This window comes from Desmodus rotundus, chromosome 8, assembly GCF_022682495.2.
Source record: "Desmodus rotundus isolate HL8 chromosome 8, HLdesRot8A.1, whole genome shotgun sequence".
Classification (NCBI taxonomy): domain Eukaryota; kingdom Metazoa; phylum Chordata; class Mammalia; order Chiroptera; family Phyllostomidae; genus Desmodus; species Desmodus rotundus.
Genome location: NC_071394.1, coordinates 39,174,971 through 39,202,919, shown reverse-complemented (window position 1 = coordinate 39,202,919; position 27,949 = coordinate 39,174,971). Strand labels below are relative to the sequence as shown.

Here is a 27,949-nt window from a genome sequence, read left to right as displayed (position 1 = left end):
GTTCGCTGCCACCCAGATCTTTTTCTGAATACTCTTTTCAGGTTTGCCTCAAAAGCTAGGTCATCCTAACTAACCGCAGAATCGGATTCCACTGATTCCTGCCTTCCCCAGCCTGTGAACCTGGATAAGTTTCTTAACCTCTCCGATAGCATCTGAAAGAACACAACACCACATAGGCGCAGTAAATTCACAATAAAAGTCCTTTTTTCCTTCTGTCCCATGACACAAACCAGCCAGCGTGTAAACTGTCATTGCCACTCTGTTTTGTTATTTATCTTTTCAGGCATATGTTTGTTCTAAAAAAAATCATAACCTGCTTTCCAGGGATATATTGTGATGAAAAGCCAGGCTGCCTATAGAATTAGAAAGCAATATCACTCATAGCCAGCAGATGCCACTACCTGATCCACGATGTAGAATGAGAAAAAAAGTATTGAAGTATGAGGTTCCAGGTCCTGTAAGCAAATCAGTGCTCCAGCTAGGCCGTAAATGGTATCCCGCTGAGATGCCAGAGAAACTATGTAACAAAGTTTACTTACAAGTAGGGCTATATATGTTGACATATATTTTCATAATTAAATGCTATATCCAACCTTCTGTTATACTAAGTTATGTGTGTGCACGTATATGTATATATATCAAGATAAACTCTAAAGTTCCCTCAAGGGTTTATATTAATTATGAGCTGTTCTCCAATGCATCTCTGCCACCCATAGAATTCTAATGACTTTACAGTATGCTGGTAAGGAGGAGAGACATGTCGGGTATTATGGAGAGCTGAGGTAGGAGGTATGAGATGCAGAATGGGACTCACTGAACTGAGAGAATTTTTTTTCTAATTTTCTCTGTGTGAAATTATACAACACAATATTTGAAGGGAAACTGCAAAATCTTATGTCTCTTTCTATATATGTGTACGTATATGTATATATGAAGCTTTAACCACATATACAGGGTGGGACAAAAGTAGGTACACAGTTGTTCTCAGGGAAAATAATACAATAATTAATAAATAATAATGCAAGAATAAAGCCACATATTCATAACTGTAAACCTACTTTGTGCCCCACCCTGTATATATACATACACATACGTATAATTTGTTATTATTTTTCTTGCAATATAGGAAGAAAGTAAAACCTGATAAATTGGTACACTTGAATGCTACCCTGAACTATGCATACACTATTTCTGTTACATGTTAAGGGGATGAGATGAGATTTAAGAGAACCGACAGATAGCACACACGATTAACAACCTGATTAACAATCTGGAAAAGTTAACAGAGTGTACAAAAAGTAAAGGTCAAATATAAATTACTAAGGTCTTCCAGTGTTCTAAATGTTATTTTCCACTGAAGATTTAAAGAGAACACTTTTGTTTAAAATCTACCAGAACTCAATGCATATGGGAAGGAAATTCAATGGTTCTCTTTAAATAGTTAACACTTTTAAAAATAAAGATGATGAACTCAGATTTGAATAGACTGATGGGAATTTCTCATAAAAATATTATGCTAATTTTTTAAACAAAAACAATGCCAAATATCCACTCTTTAGGGCTGTTCTTGACTTTAATTTGCTGAGCCTACAAAATAATTGTTTTGTTGAACTCAGAATCACTGTGCTAATATTTAACACTGTACCGGCTCCCATTGCTCTGTAAACAAAACTTACTTTGCAAACATACCTTGCTCTCCGTATTAAGCATGCATGCATAGAATTTTTCTGAACCCCAAATATGTAACCCTGTTACACCAAAGCAACCCGTTCCCGGCAAAGAATGAATCAGACCTTTCAGACTGACATCCTGAAGGAAAGCATAAGGGGCAGGACAACTGCCAAGGCCTACTAGCAATGGCCAAATCACCGGCATTTCTTCTTTCGTTAAGCTTACATTATAAGAATTATAAGCAGAAAAGAATAAGTATGCCAATATACAAGCCAGAAAGTTTCAGACTCTAAAAAGTCTATAAAGGAAGTAAAATGGGTTCATTTGACAGAGGGAAAGGATAGCGTTAGGTAAGGTGGTAAGGAAAGTCCTTTCTCGGACATGACATTTGAGCTGCGCTTTAAATGACAAGCTTGAGCACATTATGGAAATGTGGAGGCTGAACTCCAGGCAATAGCACCAGGGTGCAAAGGTGAATCAGCTTGACATGTCCAAGGAACAAAGAGGCCAGTGTGGCCAATGCCCCATGCCAAGCGCGGCAGAGGGTGGGTGGAGGCTTCTGGGAGGGCCCTGCCACCCCAGCTAGGACGTTCTCTCTCCTGTGAGAAAAACAGGAAGCCATGCAGCAGTCTGAAGCAGGGGAGTGACATGCATGATCTGCTTAAGTTATATAAAGCCTGTCCAAAAAGTGCAAGATCTCTTTTTGGGTCCTGGAGTATTTTTAGTATTGAGATATGTGTGCATATGTGGTACATTATACTGATCAATTTTATTTTTTAAGATCTGCCTGAGGTCTCAGTGTTTGGGAATGTTTTCATACTGGAGTTGTGACTGATAGCCCTGATAGTAATGTGAGGTGCTCCGAAGTATAATATGATATATTACACTTCAAACAGTGTTTAAATGCTTACCACAAGTTAACTGGCAGGGGTCAAGGCAGACGGGGTCATGAAGGACTAGAAGTTAGTCCAGCAAAAGTGAGAGGTGGGGCTGACGGGATTCAGTAGACAAAGCAGGCAAGCAGAAGTGAGCCCTGGAATCGAGAGCAAGCATTTAGAAGAAGGCTGAGAAAGAAGCGTGCATCTGTTGGTGCTGGTGGGGGACAGGTGTGCACATAAACACCTTGTATGCAACAGACAGACCTTTGTCAGGGTAATGAAAAGGAATAACATGATCAGATTGGAGAAGGAATGAGAACTTTAAAGGAAAACGTAAAAAACAAAAAAGTAGGGCAGAGAGCTGAGGACAGAACCTTGGGCAAGGCCTGTATTTATGTAGAGAATTTCAGGACAGAATTGGAATCACTGAAGAGTTGTGAGAACAGCATGTGGAGCCCAGAGACAAAGTTTTGCATTCCACTGTCATCTGGCACACACAGGGTCGGGATTTTAGTGTGTGCTGAAAAGTGGGAAAACCCACCGGCTTTAATGATTCCAAGTTCCACTGGCAACCTCAGGAAATGGTGGCGAGACCATAGGGGAAATAACACGCCAGATCTCACAATGGGTTAGAGGCAGAGCTGTGATTTGCGCTCAGGGTCACGTTGTCCTCGTAGCCGGCCACTGGGAGCGTGTGCACCCATGTATGTGCATATGCCACATGTCTGTTTCAACTCAGAAGAGAATTGGTTTTTTGCTGGAGAAGGGAGACTGGCTAGTCCTTAGAGGTTTTATGTATGTGCTTCACAAGATGAGAGAAAGAACACTGTACTTTTTTCGTTTCATTTGTAACATCACTTCACTTTCCCTCAGTTTCTCCTTTAACCTCTCCCATACCCCTGTTCATCTTCCTATTGTCTGACTTCTTTTCCTCTTAACAAGGGACTGGCAAATATGTTTTTGTAAAGGGCTGGTGAATAAGTATTTTAAGCCCTGTGGGCCCAGAGGAAAAGTCAATTATATCACATAGGTATTTACATAAGTAAATTTCCACATATTCCTCATTGAAGTTTAAAATACAATAATAGTAATGGAGTACAATCTTTTAAAAGATTTTATTTATTTAAATTTAGAGAGAGGGAAAGGGAGGGAGAAAGAGAGGGAGAGAAAAATCAATGTGAGAGAGAAACATCGGTTGGTAGCCTTTCACATGTGCCTCGACCATAGACTGAACCTGCACCCCAGGCATGTGCCCTGACCAGGAATCGAACCTGTAACCTCCTGGTTGGTAGGATGATACCCAACCAAATCCCACCGGTCAGGGCTGGAGTACGTTTTTTTCAATAATATAAGCCTGCTAAGAAAGGAATGGAATTTTTTTTTTCTTTTCTTCTTTTTTTTGGAGGGGGGGAGTAGGGGTTAACATTTCGCTTAATTGAATTTTGAAGTTAGTGTTCTCAGTCACCAAATCAGTAGCAAATATTCACCTGTAAAACCCATTTCCAGCTTGCACACACATGAAAAAAGAGGCACAGGGCCGGGCTGGACTCGGCCTGCAGGCTGCAGTTTGTGGACCCCTGCTCTGAACACTCACATCATCCCCTCACCCGATGCACTTCGTACCTGGTGGGCTTGCAGCCACAACCAGAGAACGGCTGCTGACTTCCTGGCAGTGCCTGTGGTCACTTCATGTACAACTCTTCACTCACTTTCCTCATTTTTCCCCCTGTTGTCCTTAAGGAAAGCACTCTACCCTTCTCTGTGCATCAAACAGGTAATTTGGGTTTTACATCCAGTGGGATGATTTTACAGCCTTGGAAGAGTTCTGTCCTTCAAACCTGAAACTGGCTTGACAGACAAAACTCCTTTAATTTCATAATTAGGTATACATCTCAATTTGCAAGTACACCTGTGGAAGAGAATATACTGACTTGAGATCCTTGGTACGAAGGGACAACTAAACGCCCCACCATTTTTTAAGCTTGGGGATTGTTTTCGAAGTAGAATGTATAGGTGCTGGAACAGGATGAAGAACTATCATGAAGTGGCAGAAAGGTGTGCAGGAGGGGACCTGTCAGCTTCGCATTCCTTTGTCATCTGGCAAACGCAGGATCGGGATTTACTATGTGCTACATACTGGAGAAACAGAAAGGTTGAAACCACGCCTCTGACCTCTGGCTTCTCCAAAACAAAATATGACCAGAGACATTGAAGTTAAGAACAATCTAACAATAGCCAGAGGGGAGGGGGAAAGGGATAGTGGGGAGAAGGGTTTTCAGGAACTACTATAAAGGACACATGGACAAAACCAAGGGGGACGGTGGAAGCAGGGGAGGGAGGTGGGTTTGGCTGGGGTGGGGTAGAGGGGGGGGGGAGAAAATGCAGACAACTGTAACTGAACGACAATAAAATAATTTAAAAATTGAAAAACAAATCTGCTTCAGTGTAGCCCTGGCCTCATAAAATTTAGCGTGGAAGGAACCTTTGAGATCATGAAGTCCACAGTCTTATTTCATTCATTACAACACTGGCATTCAGAGAGGTTGATGCTAATTTTCTTTGTAATTTGATGTGCTGTTTAATTTTGTTTCTGAGAAAATGTGGCCTTCCAGCCCTTCTGGGGAAAGAAGGTACAGTTTCTAGGGACTTTCGACAACTTCAGTTTGTACTTACCCAGTTCAAAGATTCACAGGCTCAGAGACCCATCTCTGAGTCAGAGACCCAGTGGGGGTTTCCAGCACTTTTTGTGGAGAACGAATGGGCCAGCCTCCTGTTGACTCACATGGAGGATGCTGACGAACCTGATACCCAGAAGTAAGTTCATTTTGTAGAACCCCAGGGTAAAAGCTCAAGCACTGGTCAAATAAAAGCCAAGCCCTTCCTACTTTCTCCCATCAGACAACCACAGAATGAAATGATTATGGGCTTAGGAATCAGCAGGAGGCAAGTCTGAATTTCAGTTCAACTGCTTGGTAGAAGTGGCCTTAGGCAATTGTTTGGCTCCCAGAGTGCTTTCCTCTGTGCAAGGCAGGGAAGTAATACCTCCTTCACAGTGGTGTGGTTAAGACTGAGTGAGATCCTGGGTTTATGGAGTCTACCACACAATAGATGTTCAACTACATAGGATTACTAGTGCCCAATATACTTGCTCTCTTATAAACAGACGGATATTTACAATCCCAACAGTCAGAAAAATAAAGGACAGAGGAAAAGTTCAGGAAGTTCTTAGGACTAGATGCCATTAGCACTTTCCTAGGACAAATAGATTTCAGAAGGGTCATGGAGTCTCCCAAGGCCTCTGGGAGCTATGGAAATCAACAGTGGTCAGCATCTTCTTGGGCTGCATCAAAGAAGCACCGAGGTAGAAAGCAAGAAGTGGACAGCGCAGATTGCTAATACACTGGAGCTGGTAAGAGCCAGCACTGTCTTCATCAGCTCAGCAGTGGCTGGTGTGAGCCGTGGGGCCTAGGAGTCTACGCATAAATGCTTCTTGCCCCTGTGATTGTCCCTGGGGAAGTATTCTCAGATACATTTCATAAAGATTCTCAGGAGGTCACAGCAGACTGGGTACAAGTGGTGGTTTAACACACTGGTTTTCCCTCCTTGCCGACCCTTGGCTCCTGCTCCCTGGGGTCACATTCTCAAACTACCTGCCCACAAACCTCTGTCTTTGGCTCTACTCTAAGGGGAATGCAGGCTTAGAGACCACCTGTTACCATGGTTACCTAGAACAACAGATTTGTGGAGCTGAAAGAAACATTAAAGAGAGTTTACTTCAAGGAGAAGAAACAAATGGGTGGGTGCTGCTTCTCTCCCCTCACTCCCGTGACAAAGGTCACAAACTAAATGTGACACTTTCACTGAGTCCAGACACAGACGCCTTCTCCACACCGCTTCAGCCAGCCTCCAGCAGTTCACTGAAGCTGACGCTTGAGATGAAATTCATTTACTACCTCAGGTCCAACAGACCCAGACAGTTCAAATCTCAGTTCTGCCACTTACTAGGTATGTAGCCTTGAAATAATTTTCCTGACTTTTATGAATCTCATTTTTCTTATCTATAAAATGACATTATAATTCCTTTTTAGATGGTTATTAAGAATATTTAATCATATTGAATTTTTTAATTTATTTAATAACACACTACACTAAAGCACCTAAGAAGACATTTGACACATAGTAGATATTCAATAAATGTAATTCCGTTCCCCTTTTATTTTGAAGTGCAGTGAACAGGCACAGTTACACAGTTACTCAGTGTGGAAACCTGGCAAGTGAACCCCTATCTTTATGTTGTACATCTGTAAAAAGCATGTAAAAATTTATAACTCATTCCTCATTAGAGTGCAAATCAAATGAAATAATGAATAGACCACAGTACTGTTTTCAGAAATTATTTAAGAATTATTACTGACATTACATTAGTAATAATACAACTATTTATGTCATTTCAAATAAAAAATCCTAAGGCCTAGCAAATGTATTAAATATTTTTTATTCCATTTTTGATACTTTGACTTCTTGGGGCCTTGCTAACACCAGAGGGGACCTCCACCCCCCTCCACCACCCCCAGCTTCCCATAGTTAGCATAACTTTCATACACAAACCAACCAATTCAGATAATACATCCCAACCACTTCCTTCATCTTGGGCTTTCACAGTCTGGGGCACTAGATCCCTCCCTAATGTGCCCAGAGCCAGGTACCAACAACCAGGGACAACTCCTGTGCCCCAGAGCCTGCTAAAATCATTCAAACTAGCCAATCCTCAGCCTACTTACTCTGCCTTGGCTTTCCTTCCAGTAGAAACCACAATAAAGTCCCTCCCCCTAGTTCTTTCCCGGCTCTCTCCGCCTCCTGACAAAACTGGTTCTACCCTGTGTGGCCCCCTGTGGTGTGGTATTATTCACCATATCCGAAAAATAATAAAACCTCCATTTTAAAACAGTGAAGCTAAGAGATCCTTGGCACCACTTCCTATCAACACTCTGCTGCCTCCAGCTGGGCCATCAGACAATCCTGATCACCATCTACAGGAAGACAAGTCCAAGGCAAGGTCTCTTCCGAAACAGATGCTGACCAAGGAGTTGACCAAGCACCATGAGGGTCGCGCTGCACTGTGGGATGATAAAGGAGGAGGAGAGTAAGTTACTCCTAGCCTTCTCAGCCGGGTCAGCTCCAAATTCCAAGACAGAAGGAGGAACTGGAGCTTTGACTACAAAAATCTGGAACTGTTGTATCTCACCAGAATCAAAGATTTATTCTTAAATGTCACAAACCCGTGATTATATCACAGTAGCAACATTACTGGTTATGACACAGCCAAAGGGTGGAACACAGGATGAAAGATAAAAGGTCATCAGTCTGCCAGTGTCTGAGTTCAAACATCCTCCTTCTAAACTGAAATCAAGGCCCTGGACAATCATCACTCCTCTCATTTTTAACAGACGAGTTTCATGCTGTTTATGATCACTTACATCTCTAAATATCTATACTTCTTACACTATTTTACAAAAATACATCCAGTGGGTTCCCCTTTATCAAGTGCGAAAGAAATGTATCAGAAAAGAGTAACCATATGCCAAATTATAAAATCCAGCAAACAAATATGTTGACAGGTAAATGATTTATAAGAAAAAAAAATATGGAAAACAATCAAACTATGAGTATGGTATGTTAAACTTTTGTGAAAATGGAAATTCAGACATGGCATAAGTCTTCGAGATCATGAAATACAAAAATCTTTAGTTTATGAATAAGGACAGTGAAGCTCAGAGTGATTAAGTCATTGGCATTAGGATGAAGCAGCTAATTAGTGAGGAAGTTATTGATGCTTGAAAGTCTAGAGATTTGAACCCACTCTATCGTAGCTGCATATCATGGGTAACTCGGATTATTTTGGCAAAAAATATAGAATATTTCCAATAAGAGTTTACAATTTTATCTTCAGTTGTTTAAGTCCAAGAAGACCAATATTTCAGAAAATATCTTATGTGATGCTTTTAAAAATTGAAATGTAGAAATGAGATTTCTGAAGACATAATTCATAATTAAAGTTATCTAAAAATGAACACTCATTGCTTCAAAGGGATTGGCAATATTAAAAAACATGTATATATGTATAGATTTGTCACAAGGGTAGAAAAGACTTGAAATTATCAAACTGAAAAAAGAGTATAATCAGTTCCCAGACCGTAGACACATTCTTTAGGTAGCAAATATACCTGCCCTCTGCTGACCACCTAAAATCCTACCTAGTGGCATGTGGTTTACACCATAATGCACATAAACCAGAATATATTTAGGAGCTGGTCTATTTCTAGTCACACAAGTTTTGTTTCCTAAATAAGACTTCGGATTACCATTTTGGTTTGTTCCCAAAAATTTCAGCACTCCATATGGTTAAAGATGTAGTCCCTCCCATCTTCTTAACAAGACCTAGTGTGAACTGTGTACAGTACTGTCTTCTAGCCGTTCGCTCCTACGCATACTCCACGGTGAAGAGAAATGGAGGGCTTAAGAGGGAGGCAGGAAATGAGAAAGATAGGCATGTTCCAAAGTTGAGATTCTGAACTGCTTTCCAAATTTTCAAATGTGAAAATGTCTTTAGTTTGCAAAAACTGTTATAAATGATAGCACCGAACATGTACTTCCAGCTTATGGAGAGTCACACGACATGGTAGTTCTCCTAATTACAGCTCAGAAACCTACTGCAGTGGATTTTTAGTGCATTAGTAAAAATGCTAAAGTTGTCATTTTATCTTATCTAAAAGAATTATTCATAAAGCTCCATTAAGTCTGAATGTATTAAAATTATTTTTGTGAATAAACTGACCTGTTCATGAGTGATCATATTGATTTTCTTTTCTGACTCTCTCCAGCTACAGGTTGAATGGTCAGTTTTATTTATATTAACCAAACAAGTAGCCCAAAAGATTTCTAGAATTTCTGTGGCACTGATAAGTTACATGCAAGGAAATTATGACAATGAGTTGCCAATACTTGGGTGTAATTCATTTGAGAAGATAATTCAGTTAGGTCAGAAAATAGCTTACTTCACTAAGTTTTCATCATGCATTTGAACCTTGGTTAAACGACGAATGACTGTTTGCTATAGCATACATCAACACAACATTAAAGGCATGTATTTTAGTAGTTCATATCCTTTTTGAGACAAAAACATTTTTGAGGGTCAGTACACACATAAAAATTCAAATCCTTCCAGTCAGCTTTCGGATGACTGCTGCATGCATTAACCAGACCTGTAGCATTCTTTCCTCCAAAATATCTTCCATCTGTATTTTATTATTCATTGTTATAATCATTAGTGAATAATAAATGTTTCTCTCAGGTATTTCTTACATTACTAAATAGGCAGGTAGGTATTTAGATAGACAAGCATAAACAATATACAAAAATCTAAAATATAGGAAGTGAACTAAGAGGCATTATTCATACTTCAAGGAGAAATTACTTTGCAATTTTCTGATGCATTTCTAGTATTTCATTTTTTAAAACTAATTTACTCATCTTTTTCTGTGATAATTTTCCAAGTGAGGCTACTTTTTAAAGTCACATTTAACTTAGTGGCTGATCGACAATCAACTTCAATTATTTATATATAATGAGGGAGTGAGAGAGAGAGAAAGAGACAATTGACTTGAGTCTTCTGTGTACCCGACACTACTATGTGCTTAACATCACTCTCTTATTTACTCCTCAAGTCAAAACTATGTGGTATGTCTTATCATGCTCAATTTACTTAGGAGAAAACTAAGGCCTAGAGGAGTTAAGTAATTTATCTAAGATTACATAGTTGGCAGGTGGCTATGCTCTGATTCAAAGGTACATTTGACATAGGCATAAGCAAATGCCTGACTTGACCATTTGAAAAACCAAACCAAATAAAAACAAATCCCCTAATAAAAAGAATCACCTTCTTTTAAGTGGTTCTAATATCTGGTGGATTTTCCAAAACAGACTGCAAAGTATATGAGATTAGCAGCACAGAATTATTAGCTACACACCAGTTTTTTTTAAATATAGATTACCAATTATACATCTCTGCAAAAATATTGTATTACAATTTAAAATATTGTTTTACTTTATTTTATTTTTATTATAATGTTCATGACAATTTTATTCTATTTTAAAAGGTTCTTCTGGGTTAAACTACAATTAAATTATTGCAATCATTAGCAGCACACAATTAAATTAAAAAGTTGAATGCAATGTATTTTTATACATTATTATTAAACCTAAAAGCACAGAATTTATTGGTGCCTAATCCCTTAATGAAATGCATGGAGGGGGTGGTACAGTGCCTTGATTTAAAAAATCTTGACTGTATCCAGCAAAGCTATCATTTAGAATGGAAGGGAAGATAAAGTGCTTATCAGATAAGGTCAAGTTAAAGAAGCTCATCATCACCAAGCCCTTATTATATGAATTGTTAAAGGGAGTTACCTAAGATAAAGAAGATCAAAAATAGGAACAGTAAAAACGACAGCAAACTCACAGTTATTAATGACCACACATAAAACAAAAATGAGAGCAAACTAGGCAAACAACTAGAACATGAGGGTTGTCAATAAGGGAGTGGGAGGGGGAGAGGGGGGTAAAGGTATAGAGAATAAGTAGCATAGATGATAGGTGGAAAATAGACAGGGGGAGGGTAAGAATAGTGTAGGAAATGTAGAAGCCAAAGAACTTATAAGTATGACCCATGGACATGAACTATGGGGGGGGAATGTGGGAGGGAGGGGGGTGGGCAGGATGGAGTGGAGTGGGGGGGAATGGGACAACTGTAATAGCATAATCAATAAATATATTTAAAAAAAAAGAATCAAACAATGAATGCATAAACAACAGAAATAATAAAAACAACAAATCGAAAAAAAAAAAATAAAAAAAATAAAAAAAAATAAAAAAAAATCTTGACAAACACACAAATATTTTGAATCTTCACTTCTTCTCCCCACCAAAGAGATTTTTATGCCTTAAGGTAATGGTATGTTTCCACAAGAATTGGAAAATTATAAAAGAGGAGGTACGAATGGCATCATGTTTGGATGCCAAGGAGTATATCAATGTAGATTAAATTAGCATGTCAATTTAGATTAAAAGTTTATAAAGTGCATGAATGTTAAGAGTCCAGAAACTACCTTCACACTGTCCTCTGCATGTCTTCCAAGGCATGTACAAACCCCACTGTATATTCCATTTTTCTAAAGATTTTTTTCCCCTCAGAAGTCTCCATTCCCCATTACTTTTTAAGTGTTCAACCTTTTATTAACAGATTTAAATATTAATACTGGAATGTGACCATCATTATATTCTACAGCACTGTCAGCTGCTGGAATGTAGTTCAATGTCTACAGTTTCTGTATTTCCAGTCTTTTCTTTTGCTCCACAAAGACAAATTGATCCTGTCCCTCCATTTGTCAAAAATACAGTCCTCACTTCCTCGACTGTCATTCCAGCATTCCAGCCAAGCACACAAGATAAAGTCCTCTTCTCCCCTGAATACTGAGATCCAGTTCATCCTCCAAACACTGGGTCAATTATCACTTCTTGCATGAAGTCCTCCCAGAACAACAAAGAAACTAGCTCTCTCCCTCCTTTCTGAAGTCCAGCAAAAACCAGTGTTCTTACCATTATTCTTTACTTCATCTTTATCATTCAGTATTTTCAATGGCATCATTTTGTGAATAGGTGTCTTCACTGCCCCCACAAGGCTTCCCTAAATGCCATATTGGAAAGTGAATTGTCATTAAGCCAATTCATGTTTTCCACCTGGTACCACACAATATTCCAATAAACCACAGGCAAGATCAACTGTGTCATAAAACAGCAAAACTACAACTCTATATCAAAAATAATTTGGGGGAAAAATAAAACTATAGCTTGAGTCATAGAGATCTGGGGTTGCAACAGATCTTAGAGTTCCATTCACTGCACAGGCTACGTGTAGAGAAGGTGGAGAGTCATACTAATGGAGTTATGGTTTGCCCGTGAGCTCCCAATAGTGTGAGAGGGGCAAAGTAGTAGACAGCCTCCTCATTTTGCAGATGGGAACAAAGAGAGTGAGAAACTTGCCCTAAATTTCAGAGCTGGGATAGGGTGAGAATGTAACTCAAGCAGAGCTCTGTTGACACACAGACCAGAGCTCTTCCTAGTATATCCTACTGCCCTGCTATAAATGCCGATTAAAAGGGGCATACTTTACACACCAATTACTTAAGGAGCCTTAATTTGCAGTAAAGTGTTCAACCACCATAAAAAATAAAACAACTGAGCCATAAATCTAAAACTAATATACTCCTTATAATAAACATTAAACAAACAATAACAAATAAAGAAGCCCCAGTGAGTTCCTGGAAAGTGACGGCCACTCCTTTGTTTGCACAGTCCCCAGCACACCGGTCAGCACAGTCCTTCGCTGGCTGCGGACTTCACACACAGTGGTCTCTAGAGCTGTAAAAGCCATCCAGGAGAAATGTGAACACCTTCCTTTCCCCCATAAATCTCCTGGGAGCATGCAGAGATAATCCAAAAATTAATTGATCATTTAATTCAAAGATTAATTTGCAGCATCCAAATAATTTGAGGCTGTCACTAAAGACCTTAGTTGAGAAGATTTAGATCTCTCATTCTTAGCCAAGGCTGAACATTTGGATTATATAGAGGAGTTTTGAAAACAGGTCCCTCAGTCCTCACTAACTGAATCAGAATCTTGGGTAAAATCTGAGCATCATTTAAAAAACATCGATACACTTCCATTTCAGAAAATTCTGATACATTGTGATAGTTAAGAATCACTTGCTTGAAAAGTAATAGAAATTTTGTCAGGTCCTTTCCCTTTTTTTTCTTTATATTTTCTTCCCAAATTGGCAGGACTTTTTCAACTTCAAGTGACAGAAACCCAACCTATTTAGCTCAAAGGGGAATTTGTTCAGATAACTAAAGTCAGTAGTGAAACTGGCCCCAGGAGTGACAGGCACCAGGGGCTTCACACCCTTAGAACATCCACCTTTTTGAGTCCCTCTCCCACTTGATATCCTCTATTGCCCATTTCCTTGTTCGAATTCCATAGCCAATCACCATAACTGTGCCCAGCTTACCTCTTCAACTACCTTGTCCCTCTCACACTGCAGGGAGCTCATGGGCAAAACCATTACTCCATTCGTATGATGCTCTGCCTTCTCCATGTGTAGCCTAGGCAGTGAACATGGCTGGAGAAATATACACAACCCTACTAGCAGGTGTCACTTTAAACTAATGACCCCAAACCTGCAGTGATCCTGAACTCCATCATTATTCACGTCACATTTCCCTGCTTCATTCACTCTCCCACGTTTCTGGATAACTAATTCACTCCTTCCCTTTGTTTTGCTCCTCAAACTCCAGATACCTAGTTCCCCTTATTCACTCTCATCAGATGACCTTGCTTCCTACTTTCTCTTCAAATTACTTCAATTCCTTTGACAAAATTGAAATAACTTGCAGAGAACTTTCCCAGACTCTCAGCATCACAACCACCCACCAACCAGCATCACACACCCATGCTCTGCCTTCCTACCTCATTCTGTGAAGGTACAGTCCATGCCCCTGACTAACCCAACCGTCCTCTTAAACATGAGATCCCACCTGTGATGGTTCATTTTATGTTTCAATTTGGCTTGGCCAGATCAAGCATTATTCTGGATGTTTCTGTGAGGGTTTTTGAGTGAGATTAACATTTACATTGGTGGATGCCCACTGTAATGCTGGTAGCCTTATCTAATCAGTTAAAGGCCTGAATAGAACACAAAGGCTGACCTCCTCTGAGCAGGAAAGAATTCTGCAGCACATGGCCTTGAACCTGAACTTCAACATTGACCCTTCCTTTGATCTTCAGCCTGATGGTTCACTCTGCAAATTCTGGATTTTGGACATGCTGGCCTCCATAATCATATGAGCCAGTTCTTTATAACACCCCCCCCCCCCCCGCCTCCTATTGGTTCTGTTTCTCAGGAGAATGTTGACTAGTAGACAGTGTCTCCCATTAATGCAAGGAATTCTCTCTGGAAATTCCCCCCTCTCTTGTCTATATCATTTTCTTTTCCTGTGGAATCTTTGTCACTCACATTCAAACATGCTGTCATTTCTCTTATATATCTAAACAAAATCTGTCCTTAGTCACATGTCCCCCACCAGCTACAGCCCTATTTCTCATTCCCTCTCCAACAAAACTTTTTAGAAGATTTATCTGTAGTCACTGTCTCAAATCTCACTCCTGTCATTTTCCATCAAGCCTCCTCTAGAGAGTTTTTTAGCTCTGCCACTCCACAGAAACTTCTTTTGTTGAGATCAACAGTGATCTACCTTACTGAACCAAGGAGCCTTCTTGGTGCTTATCTTACTTGACTGACCAGCAGCACTTGACGCAGTTCATCGGTCGCTCTTCCTTCACTTGGACACCATCCTCTCAAGGTTTTCCTCCACCTCACCGACCGGTCCCTTTTCAGTCCTCTTTTGCCCAAGGCTCAAGTTCATGGTCCTCTGCTCTTTTATACCCACACTGCCCCCCGAATTTCAATCACTTTCATTGCCTTCATTTTCTATCTATATGCCAAAACTTGCATCTCCAATCCAGGCCTCTCTCCTAAACTTGATATTTAAACATCTGACTACCTATAGGACATGTCCATCTAGCTGTGTAATTAGAAAATCTGAACTCTAACACATCTAAACCTGAGAAATTGATCTTCCCTCCCAAACACACCCATCCACAGTACTCTACAACAGCTCTTAGCAACTCCATCCTCCAGTTGCTCAGGCCACATATCTTAGAGTTTTAATTAAGTTCCCTCTTTCAGGAAATTCTGTCAGCTCTACCTTCAAAATACAGGGGTCCAGAAGAAGTAACGCCTGCTTGAATATGGTTGGTAGGGCAATAATATGGGAATAATAATTTATAGTTTTAATTTGAATATTTCACCTAAAATGTCATACAGTGTGCTTAAGTATGATATTGTAATGGTATAGAATTACATGCTTATGATTTCATAATAAAAGATTTTGTAATAAAAGGGGGTGTTATTTGTGCTGGACCCTGTATATTCAGATTTGACTACTTCTCACCACCACATGTCTAACCTGAGCCACTATAACTTCTTAACTAGGTGTCTTGTTTCCGGCCTGCCCTCTACCCTGCAGCCAGAGTAATTATTTACAATGTGAATCAGATGACCTGACTCCATCATCCCCAACTTTCCAATGTCTCCCATTTCCCTAGGAATAAAAGCCAAAGTCTTGCAAAAGCCTTCAAAGCTTTTCACAAGCTGACTACTTGTCACTTCTCTGACCTGATATTCAGCCACATCACGAATCGCTCACTTCACTCCCAGAACACTGGCCTGCTTACTGCTCCCCAGAGACATTAGGCACGCTTCCACTTTACTGTCCTAGCACTGGTTGCCGCTTCTGACTGAAACATTCTTTCAACCAAAATTCCAGCCACCGCCTCCTCACTTCAATTCTGTGCACAACTATTACTTCCTCAATGGAAGTTAACCTATATAAAATTACAACCAGTTATACTTCTAGATCCCTCTTAGTCTGCTCTATTTTTCTTCAGCACTCACTCCTAACATATCTAACTTTTTAATTTATTTATTGCATTATTAATATCTCTCTCCAATGTGAGCTCAAGTGCAGATTAATTACTTTTGTCTGTTCTGTTCATTGGTATTTTCCAAGCATCTAAAACAATTTCTGGCACACATTTGACATTCAAGAAATGTTTAAATAAGCCAGTCACCAGAAAGACAAGTACCATATGATTTCACTTATATGTGGAATCTAATGAACAAAATACACTAACCAACAAACTAGAAACAGACTCATAAATAGAGAATACACTAACAGTTGTCAGAGGCGTGAAGGGGTTGTGGGGTTGTGGGGTTGCATGAAGAAGGTGAAGGGATTAGCAATAAAGAAAAATTCATAGACACAGACAATAGTAAGGTGATCACCAGAGGGAAAGGGGGAGAGAGAGGAAGTGCAAGAAGGTAAAGGGGGGATAAATGGTGATGGAAGGAGACTTGACTCGAGGTGAGAATACAATATACAGATGATGTATTATATAAAGTACACCTGAAACCAATATAATTCTATTAACCAATGTCATCCCAATAGTCAATAAAAATAAATTAATTAAAAGACAAAAAAAGAAATTAAAAATGACCTCCCTTTATCTGCTTTGTTTCTGCTAATCAGCTAAACCTTCTCTCAAGATGTAGACCTGCTTCCCTCAGGATGCAGCAAATGGCTGCTAGCCATTTCCAGGCTCACGTCTTTACAACTCCAGCGCCATAAAAGAATGGGGTGTTCCACATCAACTGTCGTGTGAAAAAATTGAGGTGGGAGACTTTTAGGTCACATGCCTACCCTTAAGCCGATTGCTTTGGCCCAGAAGATGCATCTTGTGAAAGAATGGTAGACAACATATGCATGTAATATTGACATGTTGGGCCAGATGTGACATCTAGGAGACTGGCCTTGAGCCGACAGCCACCTCCATTTATTTCTGCTATCCTACCCACAACTCTGCCCCTCTTCCTGATAAAAATCATGAGGTGAGAAGCAAAGAAAAAATAATGTCAACAGTAGGACAACAGGGTATCCCATAGATACTGCCCATTCATTATGTCCAAAAAAGTGAGTTCATCCTGTGGGCCCCAGACCTAATCTTCCTAAACAGTTTCTACCTTGTCAAATGACCAGTGACAGACACTGAAACTAGAAGCCTAAGAATCATCCTTTCACCTTCCCTCTTTCCTCCATCCACATGCAGCCACATTCCGAGTCCAGTAGTTCCTGCTCCTAAGAATGTCTCTAATCTACCCCCACTATGAAGGGTTGTTGTGTTTTGTGTGTGTGTGCTTATCTCTGTCCTGCCTACCTATCATGTTGTGTAATAAAATTGCTGGACCCTTTATGTATCTCTATAGATTTGGGGTTAAACATAGAAATTGACTTTCATCTCTGTACATCCAGCTGCAAAAAAGCATGAATATGGTAGGCAACCAACACATATTTGTTGACATATTTGTTGAATTGAACTGAAAAGAACACATGAAAGGAAAGACTAATGGATCTGAGGGAAAGCAATTTCTTTTGTCTTGGTGATTATTGGGTAATTTATGTCAACAGTAACAGTTGACACTAGTGGCCTCAACTTTTTCTAGTGCAGGACACACAGCCTTAAGTGTTCACCTTACTTGACCTGTCAGTATTGTAAGGCACTAAGTCTGCAAATACTGACAAATGGAGTTGTTAAGCAATCTTAAACTAATATAGCAGTGAAGTGTGAACATTTGAAGATTGAGACATATTTATACATTTTCCTAATGCAGCTATATATATATACTCTGTGTGGCAGAGATGGTATCTTATTGTACTTTCTACATCCTCAGGGTTTTGGATATTGTAGGAGTTCGATAACTATTTACTGAATAGGGCATGCCTGCTCTCCCTCAGGGTATAAGAAATGAAACCTTTTCAAAACTCATCCATCTGCCTCCAAAACTACTTCTATCCTCAGAGGTAAAATAAATTGTGGAAAGTCTTACCTCAAATAAGTAGCAGAGCTAGTATTCAAACTCTTCCGTATTTCTCTGGCTCTAAAGCCCTAGTTCTTCACCATTCTGCCATATTGCCACCTGAAGTATTTGGAACAAATGTACCAAATACCTCACCCTCTGCTATTTTGTTTTTGTACCAAGAGTTTCATCCAATTTGTGTTTTGAAGTGGTCTTCTTGCCTCTGATCTGAGTTCTGGCAGCATGCTTAGATTTCCAAATGTCCTCATCTAATCCCATTTGAACAACTCTTTTCTCCAATTCTCAGAAAGAGTGTTGCCCTCAGTCTTTAGAAATGAGTTGTTTCTCATGGCCCTGAACCCTCTGGGAATCAGGATCTTGTGATCCTTTTATGTTGGGCCCTGAAAGTACTCTGTAGTTGACAAGTGGACTAAAAGGAATTCCCACTTGCCTAACTGGCTTAGCTCTGACTCATGTGGAGCCGTGACTCATGTCTTTAGAGTCAACTGTGTATATCAGGTTTCCCAGCACTTTATGAACCAATAATGACTATGAAGAGAATTGTCCATAGGTGTTATTTTCCACATTTTGATGAGAACTGATTTTATTTAAGGACAGTTCCTTTTTAAATTATTAATGTTTTGCTTACTGACTACCTAAAATATACCAAACTTTTTCCTAGGAGCTGAGGACATAGAGATGAATGAAAAGTAGACTCTGATTCTCATAGTAGTTCCTAACGCAATGACTGGGAGTAATGTCTATTGACTGATCATTATAATGCATCATGAAATGAATTCTGAGGTGCTGGGGGAGACTGGGAGAGGCAGGGAGAGAAGATGGTAAATTCTGCCTTGGAAAGAGCTGGAAAAACTCCAGACAGGTGGAGCTTTTGCAGTGGGTCAAAAAGGGAAGAAAGAAAGATACTACAATGGAATTTTTGTTTAAAAAAAGACATATACATTCCAGATAGCTGAAATATATATTGTTTGGTGGGGTTAACTGAAGAATGACAATGTCCTTGAAGAATCATTATCATTTCCAAAGTGATTATCTAGTCTGACATCCTTATTTATGCAAAAACTGAGGCTCAGAGAGAGATTAGTGTGAAGTGTTATCATGCCATTTTCTCTGAAGGAGTTAGCTCCATCATTACCTTTTCCACAAATATCACTCCCCTAGTTGTTTTCTTTTAATAAGGGTAAGTACTCTTAAGTTATTTTTTTGACCTGATTGTAACTGTAGCATTCCAATGGAAACTTGGAAACAGCAGTTGGAAAAAATAAAGCACTCACTGCCATGGATTCTTTCTTACTTGATCTTAAGGTTTCAGAGACCCTGGGAAAGCAGGCTCTGGATGCAGCCAAAATTCTAGTCATTTTCCAAAGTCATCCTGTGACAGACCAAAACAATGTCCCTGCATGTTCCTTCTTTCTCTTTTTATAAATAACCACAGCTTCTACAGAAGAGGGTGAATTTGAAAATAAATCTATGCATATCATAAATAGTTATAAAGCTGTCACTGTTCCAAGTGGTTTCTAAATGAAAACTGATCAATTTTAAGTGATTAAATAACCTAGCATTATGCTAAATGTTTTACACAGGTCATGAGATATCCTACAAATTTGAGTCATGTTAAAATACTTAAAAAGCCCTCTTACCCCATCATATAAGCACAGTGCTTGAGACTCTTAGTTTATGAGTTCCTTTTTATAACACAGTTAACAATTTTTAAAGTCCCAAAACAGACACTACTCCAGTTTTTGGTTCAGTTTGGCCAGAATTTCTTCTCAAACATGACTGTTTTAAGAGTATAAATGCAGAGTTTCAAAGAGGGATTGAGTTATCTTAAAGCAGATTAAGGAAACTGACATGAGTCAGTCACTTTGGCTCCTAAAAAGGAAAGACTAGCCCTTTAAAAATATTATAGCTGCCTGTAAAGTGGAATGCAATTTGCATATATCTTCCAGGGCAGTGCAATTAAGAACATTTTTACCTACCTACTCAATTTTACTGACTGATATTTAAGACTAAAATAATTTCTCTATGGTAGATCTCCAGTGAACAAAGAGAAAAGCACAAGAACAAATAAAATATATAGATACTTCTGCACTAAGATTTTTGCTTGAACATTTTGGGCATCTGTTTGTCTCAAGGTGAGGAAACCACTATCTAAGAATTCAATTGCAAAATAGGAGGGTTCAAACATAAATTATAAAATGAGGAGGATTATCAAGACCATACTATTTTAGACCCATCCTACAAAAAAGCTCAGGTAGGATCATTTTCTTAAAAAATTAGGATTAAATACAAAAGAAGGAGAAGAATCATAATTAGTGAAGTGATAAAAATTAAGATCGCATCTTTGTCAAATAACATGAGTACTATTTACAGAACTGTCACCTACAAATGTCATGACGATGGCACTTACTCTATGTACTAGCTTACCTCTCTAGTAGAAAATATACTCAGTCTTCGGTTAGGAAAGTAACTATTGAAGTTCCCCACCCCCACACCCATTTTGATTTGCTTAATTAGTTGGAAACAAAATTCAATGTGTCACAAAAGGCCCCAGGTCTACTTGAGACCTAAAATGAGTAAAATCTGAGTAGCACAACTGAGGCATATTGTAGACCACCTGCAGACCCTCTGTTGCTTATTTGGGGGGAGTAAACAGCCTTGAATCACATTGTTACTATGACTTTATTCCATGGTCTCTAGGAATGCTGTGGGATCTGATTTTCCATACCTTTCTTATCTTGGTTGAAACATCCCACTCACAGAATAATTTAGAGAAACTGTGCTTCGGCCATATTATCTACAACCAAGAGACTCCATCCACCTGTAGCAGAGTAGGTTTCATCTCTAAGGTCTCTCTATATGGTAACACTAGAGAGTAAAATAAGGGGGGAAAGTTTTATATATAAATATGGAGATTTTCCATATAGAAAGAAAACACTGATTTGAATAAATTCCTTTACTTTCAAAAAATAAGATTTTCAAAGATGTTACTTTTGGATTCCTTCTCTTAAAAAGTAAGAGCCATGTTTATTTCAAAATATGTCCTGTTTTTAAAATTGGGGTATTAAGCCATGTACTACTGTCCTCAAATGCATCAGAGTCACAAATGCCTTGGTCGAAAGTCTTTACCCTTCTTCCGTTGACTGGTGATTTCATATGGTCTAGGAATATTTTTATCTTTTGGCATGATACTGTAACCATATGGTACAACACACTGACAAGCAAAAAGGGTAGAACTAGTTTGAAATCTATACACATATATACACACATATATTTACACATTTATATATTCACACACACATACACTGCATGCATAGTGAGAGAAGTCACATGCATGCCTGCAAAGAAATAAAAGCAGTTACACATTCTACACACAGTATTGAGCTTCTCTGTCCGTGTGAAAAAGGTCATTCAATACCCAAAGCAAGATTAAAATCTCACTATAGATCTGAAAGCATTCAAGAAATATATCAGGAACCACTGCGTTTTGCTCTATCAAGTCATCTTTGAACCGTCTGTAACACTTCTCACGCAGTACTTAACGCTGCTTCTCTATATGCAAGAGGAACTGCAGTAATGGGGTGACAGCTTGTATAATACATTTAGGAAGGATTGTTAAAAGGGGGAACACACTAAGCTGTCTTTAATGGATTCCCAGAGGGTGAAAATATCCTTCCCCTTTGATTCCAGGTTGCTTCAACATGGTTTTCGTTTGGAAAACAGTGATTTTAAATCAAACTTTACAAGTTTTCAGAAAGATTACAGTGTGGCTCTCAGCCTGCTCAATATTCTCTGTGTCAAGAGGCAGGTCCCGTAGAAGAAAACATAGAAGAAAAGCTCCTTGACAATGATTTCTTGGATTGACAGTAAAAGCACAGGCAACAAAAGCAAAAATAAACATGTAGGACTACATCAAACCAAAAAGCTTTTGCACAGCAAAGGAAACTATCAGCAAAATGGAAACGCAACCTATGGGATAGGAGGAAATCTCTGCAAACCATCTATCTCATAAATCATTAATATCCAAAATATACAGGAAACTTCATTCACTTCCTTCACTACTGACAAAGGAAGTGAATGGACATTTTTCCAAAGAAGACAGACACAAGGCCAAAAGTTATATGGAAAGGTATGCAATGTCAGTAATCATCAGGGAAATGCAAATAAAAACCACAATGAGAGTCTTGGCTGGAAGTGGCTCAGTTGGTTGGAGCATCATCTCACATACCAAAAGGCTGTGGGTTCGGTTCCCAGTCACAGCACATACCTAGGTTGTGGTTCAATCCCTGGTCAGGGTTTGTATGAAAGGCAACTGGTCGAAGTTTCTCTCATATCGATGTCTCTCTCTCTCTCTCTCTCTCTCTCTCTCTCTCTCTCCCCCCCCTTTCCTCTCTCTCTCAAATCAATAACCATATCCTCCAGTGAGGATTAAAAAAAAAACACAATGAGATATCACTTCACACCTGTTAGAAGAGCTATTATTAAAATAAAATAAGTGTTGGTGAGGATATGGAGAAAATGGAACCCTTGCACACTGATGGTGGAAATGTAATTTGGTACAATTACTATGGAAAACAATATAGAAGTTTGTCAAAAAAGTCAAAGTAGAATTACCATATGATCCAGCAATTCCACTTCTAGGTATAAAATCCCCTACTCCAACAAATTGAAATCAGGATCACAAAGAGATATCTGCACTCCCATGTTAATTAAAACATTATTCACAATAGCCAAGACTTTTTATCTGAATAAAGGGCCATCAGGAACACAATTAGCCTCAAATCCTCTGCTGAGCCATTAAGTGGGTGGGTGCAAAAGCTAGCAAAAGGGATAAGGAAAAAGACGTACTGTCTCACCTTGTTCACTGAATATGGCTTTCATGCAATCTTGTGTCGGAGGGAGGCAGCAGACTATTATTTCCTGCTTTTTATAGACAACATATTCTTTTAAAGTCCAAATGTATATAGTCATATCTTAGTTACAGTTCTACTAGAAATGTTTAAAAGTTGTTTTAGATCTTAATACTTTTATTTTCAGTAAATAATAAGTACAAATATCAGAACATTATTACAAGAACATTTAAAAAGAAAAAAAGAAAAATCAGTATTAAATATTTGGACTTGACGATAAACACTATATTTGAACCCTCACTGCACTATATTCTAGTTTTATAATTTTGAGATACTATTTAAATAAGACTTACTTTTTTACCTCTCTAAAATGAAGAGAGTTGTTTGTTATGAGGGAGGATTCAATAAATTCCATACAATAATGAATATGAAGTACTTGCCTCTATGTCTGGGAGGCACATAGGAAGTTCTTGAAAATGTTGGCTGTCATCATAACAAGTCAATAGTAATTCTACATTATCATAAACTCAATATACAAAGACATATAGAAGAGTCAACAATGTTGGAGTAGCCAGACCTAAAGTGGTCCATCTTCCAAAGATGTTAATCCCTTCACCTCCTGCACCAAAAGGACGGTAAATTCTCACCGGATATAACTGAACAACAAACCATTCGTCTCCCTGGGGTAAAGTGGGATGGGTGTCCATAGTCCTAAAACAAAGCAGTGCTTTCACGGGGCAACTTTGATTTTCAAGCAGAAAACTTGATCCTTTTCATATGTATGAGTAATCACCCTATCATTATTTGTTTTCAGTGTGTAAAGACCAAAATGTGTGTGACTCTGTGTGATTAACCAAAACCAGGCTCATCTTCTTCACAAAGGAGCTCTGATCTGTTAAATAAAGCAGTGTCCACCTATGCCAGGGAGGAGAATCATAATCACAGTTATACAAATCCAGTACCTAGACCTGAAAGCTCACAATACATATTTTGAAACTCTGAATTTTCAGAAGCAGAATTTTAGGAATTGACTGCATTCCAATCGCTCTGTTTTCAGTGAGGTTTATACTGAAGAATAATTATTGCACCAATATGTTCTCCATTTTAAATATTCATGATAGAAGCACTTGCTTATAAAAACTTCACTTTGTAATTAAAGCAGCAAAAAACCTGATATGGATGACACATGATTTATCCTTTTTATTTGCAGTTTGTATATTTTGATATTGAGATCTACAACTCTAAAATATTTATATTGGAAATAGGTACAATTAATGCACTGAGCACTTAACTCATCCATTCATCCTTCATTCTTAAAACAAATATTCACTGGGAACTACTCAGTGTTGGGTATTGTGCTAGGTGCTAAAACTAAAGTAGAGCTTCTAAAGTTTCCCCTTCATTACTACCAGCTATTTAGGATTAAGTTATGACGAGAAGTGACAATGGATTTAAATCCTGTTATGGTAGCACTTTTATTAAAATTTCTATTAATTTTTGTATTACACAATTACAGACTTAATTAATTCTTTCCACTTTCCTAGAGACAAAAAGAGATACCATCCCAAATACTCCTGTGTTGAAAAAAAAATGCCAAAGCCATAAAAATGAGCGCTGCAGCTATAAAAATGCATGATATAATAGATGTCACCTTCTCTCATTCAACAAAGTAGCTTTCTATAATTTTGTCCTTTGCCTTTCACAGAACAGTAACCTGAAGTCATTTCAATGGTATTTTATTTTGGATAAAGCACAAAATATTCTCCTACAGGAAGCTGTTAATCTCTCCTGTGCAGCGGATGGCTCTTTCAGCTTTACTATTTTGGGAGAAATCAGTGAAGTACAGTACCCCATTCTGTTAGACCTCCAAATCCTCAGAGTCTGGAAATACTGGGGAGAACGCTTTGTAAAGTCTATGATTGTCTAACCACTATGCACTCTACCTAAAACTGATACAAAATAATGCTGACAGTAAACTATAATTTAAACATTAAAATAAATAAATGATAATGAAAAATAAATCCTCGGAGTCATCTTCAGCTCTCCATGCTGTGAGCAGCAGGGAGAAGGAATGTGCCAGTCTTCAAAATAAAAAGTTTCCTGACCAAATCACATCTGTATCTCAATGCCTACAACCTATGTCTGATTTTCAAAAAGATTCTGAAGGTTCGTGGAGAAACAAAATACATCAGAAACCTTCAAAACTTACTCATGAATTGAGGGATAAGGAAGAAAGAGACATTAGTGAATAGCCCGTGATAATCTGTGAAGTTTGGGACCAATAAATCTCAAATTATTTTAAATTGACCAAGTGAGAAAGCCCCTGAGTATTTAGAAATATTCACTCTCTATCCTGCTTGTCATGGGCAACCAGCAAAGTCATCCAAATCCCAGTCTTACCCTTCTTTGCAACCTTCTTAGAAGAGTCGGTATAGTTTCGTACAGAGAGCATGGGGAAGATGACTACTGTGTTATCTTTCTATGGCCTCTGTAACAAATTACCAAAATCAGTGGCTTAACCAGTACAAATTTATTATCTTATAGTTTTGTAGGCCAGAACTCCTTGGCTAAAATCAGTGTTGTGTTCACAGAGCAAGGTTCCTTGCTGGAGGCTCTAGAGGGGAATCTATTTCCTTGTCTTTCCAGCTTCAAGAGGCCGTACACATTCTTTGGCTTTTGAACTCTTTAATCCAATCTCCCAGGCCTGCAAAGGTTGGTTGACCTTCTCTTCTGCTCTCTTGCACTTTTAATTTGTGACTATACTGGGTCCACTCAAATAGTTGAAGATCATCCCACATTTTAAGGTTAGCTGATTAGCAACCTCCATGCCTTCTGCAACTGTAATCCTCTTTGCCAAGTAATCTAATATAGTCATAGGTTCTGTACATTAAAGTGTGAACAAACTCAGGGTTAAGGGGGCTTTGTTCTGTCTACCAAAGCTATAATGGACCTGGTTCCAAAAACCCATTCTACTCCCCAGAGCTCTGCCATCTGAGGCAATTATGCAATCTCTTATTGTATTATTCCCTTCTGAAAAGTAGCTCAATAATAGCTATCTCATGAACCACAATGAAGATTAAATGAGATAATATATGCAAAACATCTAAGCTCTGAGCCTGGTATAAAGCAGAGCCTCAACTTTGTTCATTGTGATAAGGACAAAAATTCTGAAATGTCCTAAATTAAATTACAGCAGGCCAGAGGGTAGAAGGAAGAGTAAGTGAGTTAATCAATTAACACCTGTAGAGCCAAACCAACAAAAGACTGCCCACACTCCTGAGTGTACATTGGAACTTTGAATTAACTTCCTGGCGGCTACTACAAAGACTATCTAAAAGAAGAAAGCCAGGTGCCACCCACCCCAGGGGCCTCCACTTATTGCTTTCCCATGAGCTTTCTAGACTGTTGCCCACAACCAATCCAAAAGAGCAAACACATCTTCTTTCTGGACTCTATCCCAGAACTGCCCTCACTTCGCATTATTCTGCCTACATTATCTGTAGCCAATGTAAATTCCTTTAAAACAACTTCCATCTTCCCCTAAACTTGATGTGTGATAGAGCACCATCATCTCCAGGGTGGTGGACTTGCTACCTTTTCCACCTAAGCATGTTCTTGGTGGTTTAGACTTCATGCCCCTGAACCTGGTCCTTTATGGCCCAATTAACACCTTCTTTTTAAAAGGCTTTCAACCGTGGAAGTTTTTTGTTTGTTTTTTGTTGTTTGGTGTGTCTTACGATTTCAATCTTCTCTTATCTTCTTTTCAAAAGTCAACATCATCATGGGAGGAATTGGATTTTGGATCTAGGTCCATTTTGGCTTCTAGCCATGCTCATTGCCTTACGCTACACTGCCTCCACAAGCAAGATTCATTGCTGGGTGACACTGAGCCATGTGTGAATTTACATACATAAATGTCCCTCTATTGCTAAGGTAAGCACTCCAAGATTTTATTCTGATTGAGGTTACCAGATTTAGGCTGATGCAACACAAATTCTGAATTGATTTCTCTTATGCAAACAGGTGATTTTTTAAAGAGATGGTTGAGATTTATCTGCCAAATATGATTATAGCATTGACCAATCCTCAATGCTGATGATATTAGCAGTTCTGACCATGTCACAAAGCATTAAATGGTCATTTTGAATGACACACAAAATAAACAGCAAACTGTTTGTTTTTCAGAGCTCCCATGTTGCTGGAACTACACAACAGGAATGTTCTGGATTTTCAGAAACTCTTTTTCAAGTTACAAAATAAAACATTGAAGCAAGCCTGAAATCTGTCTCAAATGGTGACAAGACCAATCCAAACTCAGTAGCTTAATAAGGGAAGGTATAACACCACATAGTAACTGCTTTGTCATTTAATCAAGAGCCACAGATGTACACAGAGATCTCCCTACCTCCTATGTAAAAACATAAAAATTCACTTTTTAAATTCAGCATACTCTTGCATAGAAAAAGACTTGGCTTTCAGCTGCCCCCATCCTTTTCCTAATTGTGATATGAGAAAAGGGGAACAAAAGAAAAACATCCACTAATGATGGCAACCTAGTTCTCATTCTCTAGGCAACGGTAACGATGTGAGGAACCTAGAACACTGGGGGTCTTGTCTGAGAGTAATTAAGTAATTACAAAGAGAAAGTAGTTGATTTATGTGATACAGTGATGTCAACAAATCAACATTTCAAAACAAGTCATTATCAACATAACCTTGATATCTTACAACTCAAAAAAAATCACTGAATTTTTACTTTACCTAAAATTTATCTTAGCATTTACACCTTATTTCCTACATATTTAAGCATTTTGTTGGTGTGGGAATACATGTATTGCAGGGATGAGATGAAAGAGTGAAGGAAACCCACCCCACTCTTTTCCCCCAACCAGCGACTGGGAGAGAAGAGTCTCTGGGAAGTGCCAAGGAAACCTGATGGTGC

At 38.7% G+C, this 27,949-nt stretch overlaps 1 protein-coding gene across 1 annotated transcript in view; it reads right to left on the bottom strand.

The window, feature by feature from the left end:
* CYP7B1 (cytochrome P450 family 7 subfamily B member 1) overlaps nt 1-27,949 on the bottom strand; it is a 162,276-nt gene that overhangs the window by 123,400 nt on the left and 10,927 nt on the right. The gene's annotated exons all lie outside the window — the stretch shown is intronic.